Raw genomic sequence first — 16,262 nt, 5'->3', positions numbered from 1 at the left:
AAAGCGCCTTTCAAACATGAGGTGGAGGCCAGCACGGCAGTGAGCTGCAGATGGCACGTGTGAGCCTGCCAGCAGGCTGCCAGCAGGATGTAAATGGACAAAAATCATGGGAAAACTGCCCTTATACTCCGCTTTGGTGAGATCCCACCTGCAGTACTGTGTCCAGCTCTGGGGCCCTCAGTGCAGGAAAGACATGGATGTGTTGGAGCGGGTCCAGAGGAGGGACATGAAGATGATCAGAGGGATGGAGCACCTCTCCTGTGAGGAAAGGCTGAGAGAGTTGGGGTTGTTCAGCCTGGAGAAGAGAAGGCTCTGGGGAGAACTTATTGTGACCTTCCAATACTTAAAGGGCACTTATAAGAAAGATGGGGACAGACTTTTTAGTAGGGCCTGTAGCAATAGCCAAGGGGTAATGGTTTTAGAGTAAAAGAGGGTAGATTCAGACTAGGTATAAGGAAAAAATTTTTTACGATGAGGGTGGTGAAGCCCTGGCACAGGTCACCCAGAGAGGTGGTGGATGCCCCATCCCTGGAAAAGTTCAAGGTCAGGTTGGACGGGGCTCTGAGCAACCTGGTCTAGTTGAAGATGTCCCTGCTCAAGGCAGGGGGGTTGGACTAGATGACCTTTAAAGGTCCCTTCCAACCCAAACCATTCTATGATTATATGGTTCTGTGAAAACAGCCCAGAAACGTGGCTCAATCCCCCACCGTGGCCGAGCCACTGGGCTGAAGCATCGCTGCCGGCTCCTGTCTGGCCCCGGGCATCTTTGGGTGCTTAAATCCCTTCTCCGTCTGACCCTCTGGGTCAATGCAGAGTTAATCCAACCCACGACCCCAAACGACGTTCCCCACCGGTTTCAGCCCCGGAGAACGCCCTGCCGTGCATCCGGAAGCCTCTGCTTTGGAAATCCGATTCCAGTTCAAACATGAGCCTGAGCCAAATTCCTCCAGGCACTTTTTTATCATCCCTTTTTTTTTTTTCCTGCTGGGGACAATGGTATTGCTTGCTGCTCTGCCCAGCCCTTTCCTCTGCACTCCCAGACAGAAATAGTTAACCAGGTTCACTAAGAAATGAATGTCCTTGTTTCCTTTCCAGGGCAGGCAGCTCCCCGCTGCCTCCCCCCTGCCCGTCTCTCTGCTCCGAGCCCTGGGGAAGAGCCACTATCTAGTGACATGATGCAAGAGCAGACGATGTCCCCCTCGCTCTGGCAGTGTTTTGGTGACCCGGTGGCCCGTGCAAGCAGTGCCAGGTCCCCCGGGGGCTTTCTGCAGCACGAGAGCAGCCCTTTGCTCTCCTCTTGTGATGGGTGGGATGGGAGCACCTCGTGGCTCCGGGGAAGACGTGAGCCAGCCGCGGCTCTGGAGAGTTTCAAGTCAAAACAGATCAAGCTAATAAAAAGGAAGCGATGCCGGAGAAGAGGAGGGGAGGAGAGAGAAAAGATGATGCCAAGGGCATTGCAAAGCAATTCCTCCTGTAGAAAGAACCTCATCTGATAGCCTGGCTTCTCCCGGGGTTGTGGCTGGGTCCCCCAGGAAAGGGGAGACCACCGGAACCAGGACCCTGCGCTGACCCCAGCACCCCAGCCTCCCCGGGCTGGTTTCGGTTGCCCACACGTAGGTGTTTAGGCTCATCCGAGATGCCAAAACCCATTAGTTTTGCCGGGGCTGTGTTTTGCTCCGCTGCCGGAGCGGCGATACGGCGGTCGGGAGGAGCTGCTCGGCGGTCATGTAGCCACTTCTCCAAGGGCACCCGGAGGAAGGCTGCTTTTCAATGGGGCTTTGTTGTGTGCTTGGCTTGGCTCGGCTTGGCGGGAGGTGGTCGCTCTCAGGCTGCAAACTCCCCGGACAAAGTATTTTTCCTGCTGTGGGGCCAGGGGGAGACGGGTAAGAAGAATTCAGCCATAGTTTCAGCTCCTGGTTGAATGGACCCAAAGGTTTGCACGGGAGAGACATGGTGTTTGGGGGGGGGGAATGCCAGTTTGGTGGAGCACGAGACATCCCACCGCCTTGGCTGGGATATGGAGACCTGCCCGGCATCCCCATGTGAGTGGAGAAGTGAGGAGCTCCAGCAGAAGAGCAAAGCTCTCCCGGACGTCCCCGGGGTGGTGAGATGGACTGTGTGCCGCCGTGATTTTGGGAGATGGGGAGGACCGCTGTGCCTTCTCCTTTGGCCCCAGCCTGGGAGATGGCCCGAGGCTGATGTTGGCCATGCTGCAGCACTGCTGGTCTTTCGGCGGGTGGGACCCACGGCAAAGAAACCAGAGCTGGGTCTGGTCCCTGCATGGGGGCTGCTCCAGACCTCCCCCTTCTCGGCTCCCCGGGTTGCTGTAGGGTTTGACCAAGGCTGTTTCTGCCTGGAGATCAGAGAAAGCTCTGGTGGCAAATGGAGGAGGTTTTGATCTCCTGCTTCAGTCCTCAAGGTCAGCATGAGCTGTGGGGGTCCATGGGGCGCTTCTGAAGCTGGTTTGCGAGATAACCTTACTCCTAGCTGTTACAGGAGGGATGCCCTGGAAAATAGGAGGAGATGGATGCGGTCGGGCCAGAAGAGCAGCAGGGAAAAGCAGGCGGCTTTCTGCAAGAAATACTGTGTTTAACGGCAAACACATGCAAGGTTTCACACGCTGGCCAGGACACGTGTGGGCGTGGAGCTCATTTATTTAGTCCTCCATGAGCGGAGCTCGCCCGGAGATCCCGAGGTGGGAGGATGAGGAGAAAGCTCTGCTCTGAGCAGCTGCTTTCTTGCAAGTTTTTGCACTGCCTGTGTCTCTTTCTCCCAGATCTCGTGGCTGCAGAGCCTCCTGGCAGCCCGCGGCAATTTTTTAGCCATTCCAGAAAAATTTAATAGTTCTAGTAAGGGTGAACTCTGATGCATGATTTATAGGGAGTGTTTTTACGGTGTTTATGTTGGCAGGCTGTAGTTTATGTACGGTTTGAAATATTTACTGTAACCTCTTATCGCTGGAGCTTAAAAACAACAGAGTGCTGATGAAAGTCCTGTGCTAATTGAAGAAGGGTTGATTTAGGGCTCAGGCTGCCCAGCAGCTGTGAAAAATGCCTGGCTCCTGCCCGGCTCAGAGAGGTTGCTGCAGCCTGCAGTCCCCATGGGGAAGGATAGACAATTTCACCCATCAGCGTGGTGGGGATCCATCCAGATTTAGCCATTATGCCAACAAAGGCAATATCTGGCACCGAGAGAGCCAGACCGTGATGCCTGGGGCTCCCGTCCATGCTCACAGCCTCCCTGACCTGGCAGAATAAGACGATCAGCAGATTTCTTTCAATGTGTTTTTTTATAACCCAAACCAGCTCATCCACGCGCTCCTATATGGGGCAATACCTTGTACTGGTGTTAAAAACGCAGCTCGCTTCCATTCCCATCACTTCTCTCATTGTGCCTTTGCTAGGATCTCGTGGCACAACTCATGTTTTGGTAGAATCAGTGACCTGAGTGAGATCCCATCAACATCTGTGGGATTGGGAGTAATCTAACCTCACCAGCATCTCACAAAAAACATCCTCATGCTCATTTTCCACTGAAGGGCGGGACCGTCCCTCTCCCATTAGACCCGCAGTTGAGGTCTGAGAGTATGAAACTTCTTCAGGTGCCAGCAATGGATCATCTTGGAGCATAAAGAAGAAATTTATCCATCTGCCGTAAAACACGTACTTTACGATCAGTTCCTGACCCCTCTGGTTGTGTCCACCTTTCCTCCTCTGGCATCACAGGTGCTAAGGAGAAGCGGGTGAACAGCGAGGTGCAAGCAGCACCTTTGCGTGGGACGGGTATTTTTAAGGGTAATTAAAAATGTAAACTAGCAGGAAAGAGTTGCAGGAGGACACCGCATCTTGGACAGGGTCTGCTTCTGGTCTCCTGGTTCCTGAGAGCATGTAGTGAACTTTAGAGGAGCAGAGAGAAGAACTGGAAACCAAGCTGTGTCCCAGACCAGCCCTCAGAGGTCAGGCAGATGCTGAGCTCAGCTCCAAGGAGGGCTGAACACCCAAGTTTAGGCAACTAAATCCCACCCAAGTGCCTTAAAAACAGTCTTGGAGGATATCGTGAGAGGTCTTTTCCTTTTGAGGAGAAGCCACCATGCTGCACATGGTCCTGCCTCCACATCATCCCACAATTGCTCCATACCCCTGCCACCCTTTTCCTAGAAATATCTACTGGGACTCCCCTTCCAGGCAAAAGGGCACTTTATTCCAGGCCAGTTGATTAGGAAAGATCCTGACTTGCTTAGGCATGCTACTAGATGTATCCTACTAGAAAAGGAGGGAGAGAAAGCCACAAGATTAGAGGCACGGCTACATGCCTCCAATCTGGATACACATACTAGAAAACTGGGTGAATTTGGTTGAAAGTGGTTTAGTGGAGCAGGCAGACTTCTATTTTAAGAGATTTCTGATATCTCTCAGTCTGCACTGCACCACACAGATTTAAAAAAAAAAAAAAAACAAAACAAAAACCAAACACTTCTGCTACTGGCAGTACAATTTTGGCTGGCATGTGTGAACCTCTATTAACCTGTGGCCCGTGCTAATGTGCTGGTACAGAGACAAGCCTTACAGTAGGAGAGTCCATCCTGCTGTTATTCCTTGCAATGGGAAGCTTCCAAAAAACAAGCCAAACCAAATATTTGTAGCAAAGGCAGGGGCTGTCCGGAGGGAGCCGCCGCAGGCAGGAATGCTCCTGCCACTGGGCAGGAGGTGACATCATCCAGATTCCTTCGCTGAGGAATGCAGGATTTGCCGTCTTCCCTGCCAGTAATTGCTTTTCAAAAACAGACCTGCCCGGGGATGGACATTTCACCCATCCCGTTCCATTGCACAGCAGAGAGGCCAAACGTACCCCCCCGTTCCCCTTCTCTTCCACGGTGTTAATGGGGCTGTTGCGTGGACAGGCATGAAAAAGGATGAAATTGGTCATTCCCCAAATCGCAGGTAAAAGCACCCAAAATTCCATAAGCGGGAGCTGGACAGAAGTCTGGGCAGGGACTGGGGCTGGTGGGGGAGCGATGACTTCTCCTTGGGGCTGGCCAGGATGGGGCAGGTGATGGGCTGAGTATGTGCGTGGACTTCTCTGCTGGGCAGACTTTGCCGAGAGCTGCAAGAGGAACCCATGCGCGCTGCTCCGTGATGACCCGGTTTCTTGGTCCTGTGAAGCCCACCAACCACATCATGTGTTTTTGAACGCGTGACTTCAGCGTGAGGACTAAGGTGAGTTGGACTCGATGGTCCTTATAGGTCCGTTCCAACTTGAGATATTCTATCATTCTACGATTCGGATATGCTGACATGCAGAGCATCCTGGCTAACCAGCCTACACCTTGCTTAGTCTGGTAGGGCTGACTCTTAAGCAAAGCCATAATTCCCCCTCCGTGCAGCCCTTGGCTTCTCCTTTGGGTTGACTACCCCCACGTCCCATCTCCAGCCCCTTGAGCTTACGCCCCTGCACCCCTAACTCTGCATTGGCTCCAACTTCAGCAAACACCACTGGAAATTAATAACGGTTGCTAACGTTCATATGTCATCAGCACTTCCACCAGCATCGGCGACAGTAAAGGGGTCAGTTCCTGTGGGATGGAGACTGTTGCCGTCATTTCAATAGGTGGAACTAGGTGTAGTTCAACTGCCCCCATTATGAGTCCAAAAGGGTGATTTAGTGGTTGGAAAGGCCCGCAGTTTTTTTTGCTCTCAATGCGTGAAAGAGGATGGCTGGCAGGAAACGAATGTGCCGTTCTCCAAGGCAGGGGTGGTTTCGTTCCTGCACCGATTCTTTAATTTTCCGCTAGCTTTTGGAAATTCTTGGCTATTGCAGCTGGACTATTAAATCAACAGCAGAAAAGAAGGGCTCCGGCCAAAGGAGAAAACCCACTTGGTCAGCTGAATTTTTGAAACGGGGATGGAGTGAGGACCTTCGAATGGACAGCAGCAGAGCAAGGGCTGTCTGGGGTCTGGATCTGCAGTCCTGAAGGTGGTGAGATGTGACATTAGGTGTGCCAGGAGAAGGCCTGCTCATTTTTGGAGCCAGCAGCATAGATAAAACCAGTGAGGATGGATGCAAAGGGGAGTCTGGGATCACGGCAGGGTGATGCAATGACGTTTTGTCAAGGGTGTAGGCAGAAGAAACACATCTAAGCAGAAAGCAATGATGCAGCTGGTTGGAGTCAAGTCCCACATGGAACAGGGTCACAGTGCCATGGGAGACACCCTCTGTGGGACCTCCTGGGCTTGGCTGGGATATTATCTCCCACCAGGCAAGTCCCTTCCCTCATCATGTCTCGGCCACCCTCCATCACAGGGTTGTGTCTGGTGCTAGTGATCGGGGCTCATGGTTTGCAGGACTCTTACTGCTTGAGAGAAGGCAAAACCGTATCTCCCTTGTGCTGTTGCCTTTGGGAGAGGTGGAAATAGGGGTGCCCTGCTCATTTCTGCCCGGAGTCACCCTAAAGACAGCAGAGAGTCTGCTCTGACGTGGGCTCCAGAGGGTTGAGGTGAAGGCTCCCAGGCTTTGAGGTCAGTAGGGACCCAAAACGCAGCCAGGGAAAAAGATGACGATGGATGAAGATCTGCTTTCACATGATGCAAGGAAGCTCACAGGCTCCATATTCATCGCAGCTCAGTGAGTCGGGTACCACCAGTCGGCTGTGGGACTCTGCTCCTCAGGCTCCAGCTCCTCACGGCTGCACACACGGCCCACAGGGCTCTACCTTGTCCATCTGTGTGCAAACTGAACCGTCTTATAGCAATGCTGCGGAACATAATTTGGCATTTTGATTCACTTCCCTTAATTTGTTCCTTCTTAATCTTTCTCAGAAACACAGATGGTGTTGCGGTTTCTTATTTATTTCTGTCTGGAGGCTAAAGGGAGGATGCCTTGGAGAGGAAGGGAGGGAAAGAACCAGAGATGGAAAGAGTGAGTTTTCAAGAAGAGCCACCCACAACTTCATCTTCTTTCCCCAGCTTCTGGTAATGGCCAGGTCACTGCAGCTATTCACTCCAGAAAATTTCCAGGGGGTTTCCTGGAATACCGAAATGTGGTGGGCTGGGTGCCCAGCCAGTGACCACCATCAGAGCCGCGGCAAAGAGGATGGACCTCAGTTGACCAGCAGCAAACCTAGACTTGTCCCAGTAGCTGCCTGTAAGTCAGAAACCCTTACTTGGCATTTCTAAGGGCTATTTATCGCAAAGTGAAGGAAGATCAGGTTTTTTTTTAATTTTGCACCCTCTTTCCGCAGCATTGTCCATCCTCTTTAAACTTAGCAATATTCAAATTAGCAGAGGAGGCTGAACTGGCTCTGGGCTGGCAGAAAGCATGGAAGAAAAGAAATGTGAGCACAAGACTGAGAGACTAGGAAGGGGCTTGCTGCATGTCATGCGGGGATTTTAGTATTATTGTGGATTAAACTGTGACTGTAGCATCCTCTGTGTCCCATCCCCAGCCTCACACATCCCTGCTTGGGAACCGGCCAAATACCGGGTATGGGGCTGCTCGACCCCAGTGCAAGCCCCAGTGAGACCAGGAGTACCTGCTCTGGCAGCGGGAGCCCACCGCATCCCAGTGGGTGGTGGAGGGTTTGGTGGGAGCAGCGTAGCATCCACTCGAGCCGCTCACTTCTCTAGCAAAACCTGCATCCGTGCACCCATATGCCTGGTGCTCTCTCGGGAAGTTCTCTACCTTCAGAACCAGCCTGCTGTAGCAAGCAAAGAGAGAAAAACCTCATCTAGCTGCCCACTTGTCTCAGGTCGCGGATCAGCTCCAAGCACTGGAGCATCGTTGGCTCAGCCTCACGGCCCTGCCTCTCCATGAACTGCAGAGGTTCCCCTGTGTAAAAGGGGTGGAAGGGCTGTCCACCTCCTCCTCCTGCATCTCCCCCGCCTTCCCCTTCCACCACAACATGCTCATTCATGAAAAAGTATCTGTGGGATGGACACGGAGAGACAAATGAATGTTGGCGCATTGTTTCCCGCGCATTGGCCAAGGGAGCTTGTAGGCTCAGAGGGTTTTAATCTTTGTTTTCACAGCTGGATTCGATATTACCCTTTCTTCTCTCCAGCTTTTTATTGCTGCTCGCTCCCCAGAGCAACCTGTCGCAAAGTAGTGTGCGCACTCGTGTTGAAGCACAGCCGGCTGCTGGCTTCCCGAGGGGCAGCAAGCACGGCTGTCCACCTCGGGACTGACAACCTGCACAGCCCCGTGTGCACGTTAAGGATTGAGGCCCTAAGAGATTATGCTCTCCTACGGCAGCAGGTCCTGTGTCCGGGAGGGCAGTACTGCAGCAAGGAAGGTGCCAGCCCATGATGGTCCTCTGAGAGCTGTAGCCTCTCTCCTGGCTCCTTCCCACCCAGCACCATGTGGGGTGGAGGCAACTGGGTAGCAGGGACCAGCTCAGTCCATCCTTTGGTAGGAGAGGGCAGGCAGCGAGGTTGGGGGAGATGTTTGCCTTAGCCTTGTACATGGGACATGATGAGACTATGGCAAACCCTCAGGCCCATGGTTCCAACCGAGGGACACCATGGGTTGAGGGGTGCTGTAGGGTTTGGTGGAGGTGGTGTGCGGTTTGGTGGTGGTGGTGTAGGAATTGGTTATGCTGGTATAGGTTTTGGTGGAGGTTCTGTAGGGTTGGGTGGAGGTGGCGTATGGTTTAGTTGTGGTGATGGAGGGTTTGGTGATGCTGGTGTAGGGTTTGGTGATGCTGGTGTAGGGTTTGGTGGTGCTGGTGCAAGGTTTGGTGGTGCTGGTGCAAGGTTTGGTGATGCTGGTGTAGGGTTTGGTGATGCTGGTGTAGGGTTTGGTGGTGCTGGTGCAAGGTTTGGTGGTGCTGGTGTAAGGTTTGGTGATGCTGGTGTAGGGTATGGTGATACTGGTGCAAGGTTTGGTGATGCTGGTGTAGGGTATGGTGATACTGGTGCAAGGTTTGGTGATGCTGGTGTAGGGTTTGGTGATGCTGGTGCAAGGTTTGGTGATGCTGGTGTAGGGTTTGGTGGTGCTGGTGCAAGGTTTGGTGATGCTGGTGTAGGGTTTGGTGGTGCTGGTGTAGGGTTTGGTGGTGCTGGTGTAGGGTTTGGATGGCTGGATGCCCAGCATGGCAGACAGGCAGGGGTGTGCTCATGCCCACCTGGGTGGAGGGGGTGGAGAAGGCGCTGCCAGCACCCCACTGGATGCCCAAGGGCTTGGACCTCCAGCACTGCAGATCTCAGAGTCAACCTTCGCTTTGAGCATCAGCATGGCCCTGGGCCAGATGGGACTGGCTCTATTCCCACCTGGATGCCAACCTGAGGGCACCTTCTCCACCCCACTATCTACCTCTGGAGGGGAAGGAGAGACACTGATTCAACACCCCTCCAGTCCTGCGAGCTCTGGGGATGAAAAGACACGTGGTCTCCCTTCTTGGCACGGGGGACCCAGCGGCGTCCAGATGTGAGGCACGAGCTGCTGACCTCTCCGGCGTCAGCGGGTGGGGGCCCACCTATGTAAACACGTCCAGGAAAGCTCCCATCCCTTTCCCACCCCACGCTCGCCTTCGGATCAGACCAGCCAGCCTTCGCCGATGCTCCCATCCCCAAGGCTCCCAAGGAAGGTACCGTACCGCTCGCCCGGCACCGGGCACTTCTCCGGGCATTTCTCTCTCATCTTCCTCTTTTCTGCATGTAAACATGACCGTATAATTATCTCTGTGGATAATTACCTAAGTGGTTATTTAAATATTTACTGGTGATACTGGTGTAACAATAAGTCTCGGTGAGCAGAGTAGAAACCTGTCCCAGTCATGCTGGGAACCTGGCCAGAAGGATAGGAAAGCACTTGTAGTAATACCGTTTCCTTTTTTTCTTTATTTTCTGTTTTGTCTGTTATCTAAGAACAGTTGGCAAGAGCATGTCCAACCCATTTGTTTCCTCATTTATCACATTCGAGTCTCTCTCTCTTTACTTTTAACTATGTTTAGATCTTATTAGTAATGGAAAAATGGGCCATAAAGTCGCAGCCGAGTGTCTGGTATTTTTGCTCTGGCGTTTGCTTTCTTGTCTTCAATATCCTTGCCTAGTTGATCTTGGATTTTTTTACCGTGAGCAGGGCTCTGTGTCCGGGTAGCCAAAGCTGAGCTCAGGAGGATGTTTTGGTGATTTGGGGTGGCAGGTCTGCAGCACAGAGTTTATCTGGGGATGGAGCTGGCATAGGTTTATACGGCGGAGGGAAGGGTTTGGCAGCCATCCCCAGCCCTCTTCCCCATTTGCACAACACTTGGGTCATGGAGTGGCCTCACTGTTATGGCTCTATCCGACCTGGCAAGTCAGAGGCTCCTCCAAAGCCAGGAGATTGGGAAATAGATGCTCCAGCGATGCGTGTTGGGATCTTCAGAGAGGTTTGGTGTCTTAGATGTCCCGGTTCAGATAAGATCTTGTTATCTTACAAGTTCTGCTTCCTGAGCTTCGCCTCAGCTCCTGCAAGCAGGCCACTTGCTGAGATGCTGGATGATGGGTTTAGGAGACCAACATTATGTTCTTGGTAGAGCAGAGTGCGACTCAACACCCCGACCAGATGCCACACAAAAGCAAAAGGACCTTAAATCTGCTCACAGGCATAGCAGCTCTTCCAAATCACCCACACGTGCTCTTTAACCACATGGTTGTTTAAAGCACTAAGGCATGAGTTCTGCCCCAAGGACAGTGTAAGACAGGGCAGTTGCTCAGTGGTCGTGGTGTATGGCCAAGGCTGTACAAGGAAGCATCATGAGAAGCAGGTAGAGCGTGGACCTGATTCAAATACCTGGGCTGGGTCCTGTGGGTCCCATTCCTGCACCAACTCTTGGGGCATTTGCTCTCTGCAAGCTCCTGTCCTTGTTAGGGTTGAGACATGGTTCCTCTAACCTGGACTTTGGCTGTATAAAAATACAGATATTTTTGGGGTGGCAAAGAGGTGAAGATAACTTTGGACCCAATTCTCATGCTGGGCTGCTTCTACACTCAGGGGTGAAAGAAACCTCCACCAAATCCCCAATCCAGCGCTTTCTTCCCTATTGCACTGTGGTTTGGGCAGGTGGATGCCAGCCCAGGATCAAGGTTGAACCTATAGAGCTGAGTCTTCACTTTGGCAAATGGGGCCATGGTTCGTGGTGGGTCACACTGTCCTTTATTAGGGGCAAAAGCCAGAGCCAAGGGCAGTGGCAGGGTCTCCCTGGGTTGCTCCAACCCATACAAACCTGGTTTAAATCCTGGTGGGAGTCCATCCCGAGGGTTTCTATGTGTAATGGGGCTGGTTGAACATCACCGTCCTGGCCAGCTATGTACAGGTTGTCCCGCCTGTTGCGGTGCCTGTCCTCATGTCTAACAGATGAGGCGTGTGAGGCCAGAGATGACACCATCATTTTTCTCATTGGAACTGCTGCTGCAAAAAAGAAAAAGTCGAAATCTGAGAGTCAGCAGCCTTCCTGTGCGGTTGCGAAGCATTTTCCACGAGAAAACCAAAACCAATGTGTATTTGCAAGAAGGACTTGTTGAGGAAAGCTGGAGGAGGTGTTGAGCATGTCCTGCTTTGCTTGTGTGTGTCCACAGAGGACACAACCGCTCCACCTTCGCTTTGGGGCGTTGCTGTCTTTACCCTCAAGTTGTTTCTGAGATGCTCGTCCCTATGCAGAGTTGTTGGCTGCTCCCATCCCCTCCCCTCTCCCCCCACTGACACTGTGAATATGGTTTTCATGCAGCCGAAATGCAGGGGAAAACGTTCCGCTCGGCACGAGCCAGGGACCTCACCCAGCAGCTCTTGAATGGAGCCCAGAAGCCGTGGCCGAGCTTCCAACCTCTGTTCCTGCTCCCCTCGCTCCTGCCCCCTTTTCCTGTGGCTCTTCCAAGCTCCCTCCTCATACACCACCTCTGCCCAACCACAGGTGTTAGGGAAAAAGGGAAAAAAAAAAAACCAAAAACCCACACCTTTCTGGAGCAGCCAAAAATGTGGCCGCTTGACTTTTTTTCCAGCATTCCCTCATCTTTCCCATGCACCCTGACCTTTTTCCTCTGTCCCTGCCTGCGTTAACGCACCGCTGCTCGGTGCACTGCAGATGGAAGAGCGGCTGCAGGGGCAACGGCAGGAGGAGGTGATGAGCCGTGAACTTTTACACAGCCATTTTCACCAGGGGATGGATTTCCTCTGATTTTTATTGAATTTTTTTTTCTTTTTTTTTTTTTTTTTTTTTTACACTCTTTTGTACAAGTTCAGGAAGGTCTACAGCAAATCGAGCCTGGCTTGGCTTCACAGGGTTGTGCTGCAGGTCAGCCAGGGCTGGCAACGCCGGCTGGAAAGTTTATTGCTTCCTGTTATGAGAGCTCGGGGAGCCGCGATGGGTTTGCAGGAGAGACGTGGGTAGCACTAACGCCAGGTATGACCCCAACGGGTGCGGTTGGAGATGGGCTTTTATTCCCATTGCTTCTCCGGCTACTTCAGGAAAGGGAAACAAATAGAGAAGGGAATAATTGCTCCATCTGACCTCTGACTATTGAGGCAGAGGCTTTCTTTGGAGCGGGAACAGACGTAGGGAAAAAATGCTATAAAGGGCTTTGCTGTGCCACGTCCCCGGGGCTCTCCGCGAGTCCCTTCTTGCCACCTTTCGGTACGTTGGACCGTATTATCTCGCCGGCCTTGAAAACTTCAGCAGAAAGGTTCCCGTCAGAAAAAAATATGTGGTTTTGTCAACACTGAAATTTGTCTCAAGAATGTGTCCATCACAGTGAAATTTTCAGCTGGGAAGGGCTGGAATAAATCACTTCTGCTCTCCAGCCTGGGTTTAAATGCTTCCTCTGGGCTTTTGTACTTTAGAATTTAAATCTTATTGTTATTTAACCATATCAGATTTTTTTTTGGTCATTTTCAAAGTGAAGTGCTTTTACCTCTCCACGGTCATCAGTCAGTGATATCCAAAGGAAACATTTCACTGTTTTTCAGCAGAAATATTATTCATTCTGCTAACAGCATTGGCTTTTTGCTCCAATCACAAACCAATGCAAACTTAACAGAAATTCTGTTTTCTGACCTATCTTCTGGGCTAACTGAGGCACAACTGTGGTCCAAATTTCATGGCAATTCAGAGCCAGAGTTTATATTTTCAGAGTGCATGAAAGAAAGCAGCCTTCACCTCTTTTTTCAAACATCCTGACATGATGCAGCCAAAATCCCCGCAGGCTTTGGAAAAATGTGTGAGTTTGGTCCTTACAAGAGCCGGAGACCAACTGCAACATCCTGATCCAGATCAAAACCTTCTTGGGTTCATCCAACAAGCAGAGCTAGATGCAGAAAAAAAAATCAACCTGAAGATGATTAGGTAGAGACCTTGTCTTTCAGACATTCAAATGACACATTTGCTCTGGGGTTGTCATCACCATTATCCTGAAAAGTCCGCTCAGAGGTTTGCGATGAAGCAGATTTTAGCAACAGACACTGACACAGTTTTTTCTTCTGCCTGTAAATTTTTTTTTACGAGAGTTAAGGTTTTGGCTGTGTTCTTAGGATGCGAGCCCTGATTAGACCCAAATCTTGGATAATGCCCAAAGCTCTGGGTGAAGGAGGACAATCTGCACAACTGAGATTTTTTTCTGCGTTAAGCGAGGGAGCGTGGTGGGACTGAAAGGGAGCCTGGAGGCCCTTGGCCGGGGTGGTTGAGTTGAGCAGCACTGTGGCCATTCCCGCCTGCTCCCTCCTGTCTCTGCACCGCAGCTCCTGAACGGGTCCCCGGGACAGCCACGGTTGGCCTTGATACCATCAGCCATAAATGGGGTTGTTGGTTCAGTTACTGTTTCTTGAGGAAACGGGCTGTTTCTGTGGCTGGGAACAAGAGCTGTCCCAAGACATGGTCCCTCCACCCATAAACCCAAATCCTATCCCAGTATGTTGCTTCTGCCCTTGCTGGAAGGGGCTGGCCTGTCCCAAAGCACCTTAACACAAGAGACTTCTGTCCCAGCAGAAGTCCCCAGCCCAGCCAGCACATCACCGAGGCAATGACACAACTTGGGTCCTTGGGTTGCTGAAGGCTCTGGAGACTCCAGGCATGAAGAAGGAGCTCCAATGGGGGCTGATGGCCTCTTTCCCATCAGGAAATAGAAGGCAACCTTGAAGATGCCCCAGCGAGATACACGCTTGGACCTCTCTGCAGCTCTTGGTTTACCTGGTCCTATCAATCAGGCATGTGCCTGGGGACAAGCCATTAGAAATGTCAAAGTTGCAATGCTGACTTGAACCAAACTTGTAAAAAATGAGTCCCAGTCCTCTTCCAAACCCATCAATCCCCCCACACCTGTGTGCTTGGGGACCAGCAGCTCTGAAAACAGCAAGGATAACGGCAGGACGAGGGAAAGGAGAACGCACTGGGAAAGGAGGTTGCCACTCCCTGAACCACATCTTTATGTCCGGGGAAAAAAAATCTCTATTTAGAGCCATTTCCAGAACTGCGGTGCTCCACTAAAGGCATGGGGCTGCAAGGAACAGTCCAGCCATGCCAGAGACACTAATGAAATTAAAACCTCCCTCTTCTTCTGTGTAGCTGCAATGTTTTAAAGTGCCGCCTTCGCTTGCAAAGATAAGACCTCAGCGTGCCTTTCTGTGACTCTAACATTCACTGGCAAAGCTGTAACCCCCCAGATCCCTTTTTCTCTCTAACTGCCCCACAAATTACTGACTAATAAGAGTAATAACAAAATTCAGCAGTTCTGCAGTGGACTTTAATATTATGCAAAAGGAGGAGAATATTTTCCAAGTCTAATATATCCTTTTAGGCAGTGTCTTTGCCACCCTTTCCGTTACAAACTGCTTTCAAAGCGGATGGCACCCACGGCCACCAAGGGCGAAGATGTGTCCCGCATCTCATGTCCGAAGGTCAGAGAAAAAAAGTTAGTGAAGTTAGTCGAAGAAGAAAAGATACAAATTAAAACTGCTGCTTCAGTCTTTGCCCTCACTTGTGGTATTCAAATATTTTTGCTTCTCAGACATGGAATTCTGTAGACTCCTAAGCCCAAATCCAACAATTTCCAATAAGGTAAAAACTTGACATTCTTAATTTATTTCAATTTTGTGACATTTGTCTCAACACAGTGATGTTGCTTCCTGGGTCTTGTTTTAAAAAGCAGGCTTATCATTTGAACAAAGATGCATTTCTTGATTTCATTTAGTTTTAAAACAGATCGAATGAAAATCCAAAAGGTGAAAATTAGAGAAGAAAATGAACTGTCAGCACAATACAGTACAGAGCTTCGTAGATTTGTGTTCAGAGTGGATAATTATGGTTGCTACTCATCACTGATGTAGCAGGGAGACTTTATACCAGATCTCATTATCATTAGTGACAGCACTTATTTATTTCAATAGGACATCTAAGAGAAGTATATATGGATCACTACTCTGAAACACAAGCGGTGCCTGCATGGAGAGGTGACTCCCAGCAGCACCCAGAATCATATAAAGCTTGATCACATCCATTCCCCCTCTGTCCCTCTTTTATTCTGTCCCCCTCTTTTATTCCCTTTTCTCAATGCCAAGCATAAACTTGAGGACATGGGACATTGCAGGGGTGGGTCGGGAGTGAAAAGATGCCTATTACTGTTTTAGCCTGTACATTCATTTATGGCTAGAAAAGCTCTGTTTGCTCTCCAGTGTCTTCCTTGGGAGGAAGAAAACACAAATTGTTTATAACTGTGTGCATACTCCTGCCCTCCTCTGTTATTACCCACGCAGCAAAGGTTTTAGCAAGCACACAAGATGTTCAGAGGTGAAAACCCAGCTAAAGCATGCAGAAAAAATGCACGGGTCTGGCTCTGCCTCCAGCCTTCTGCCTCCTCCCCTGGGCAATGGTTTGGGCAATGGGTGATGGTTTGGTGATGGGAACCACTCAATCCCTGCCAGTGTGATGGCCAGCCTTGCTGGGCAGGAGGCTGGAGCAGGAGCAGATGTTGCTTGGCTCGCCTGAAGCACGGATGCCCAAAAAAAACTTCCACCAGACGAGATTGCTGTGTGTATAAATAACCCGCACGGTTAGAAAGCAAAGAGCCTGGAAAGGCTGCATGACCCACGGGACAGGGACCATGCTGAGCTGCCTTTTATCTCTAAGTTGCTGCCCGCAGTCCTGCAGAGCCTGGAAGTTGTTCTCAGCTAGTTATTTTTAAATAACTAATAATACTTCTCTGCAGCTCCATCCTGCACCGGCTGAAGTGGGTGGAAGTTTCACCACAGTTCTTTGATGGGAATGAGATCTTGGTGGCCATCCCTCAGGTCTGATGGATCTC

At 51.0% G+C, this 16,262-nt stretch overlaps 1 protein-coding gene across 4 annotated transcripts in view; it reads left to right on the top strand.

Moving 5' to 3' along the window:
* The window catches only part of GJC2 (gap junction protein gamma 2), a 41,225-nt gene that overhangs the window by 12,440 nt on the left and 12,523 nt on the right, over positions 1 to 16,262 (top strand). The window contains exon 1 of one of the 4 annotated variants that reach the window (XM_052808531.1): positions 4,944 to 5,216. The exons of the other annotated variants lie outside the window; for them this stretch is intronic. The gene's annotated coding sequence lies outside the window, so the exon portion shown is untranslated. Of the gene's footprint in view, positions 1 to 4,943; positions 5,217 to 16,262 lie in introns of those variants that run through there. 4 annotated transcript variants of the gene reach the window in all.

This window comes from Harpia harpyja, chromosome 1, assembly GCF_026419915.1.
Source record: "Harpia harpyja isolate bHarHar1 chromosome 1, bHarHar1 primary haplotype, whole genome shotgun sequence".
NCBI classification, from domain to species: domain Eukaryota; kingdom Metazoa; phylum Chordata; class Aves; order Accipitriformes; family Accipitridae; genus Harpia; species Harpia harpyja.
This window is presented reverse-complemented; position numbering and strand designations above follow the sequence as displayed.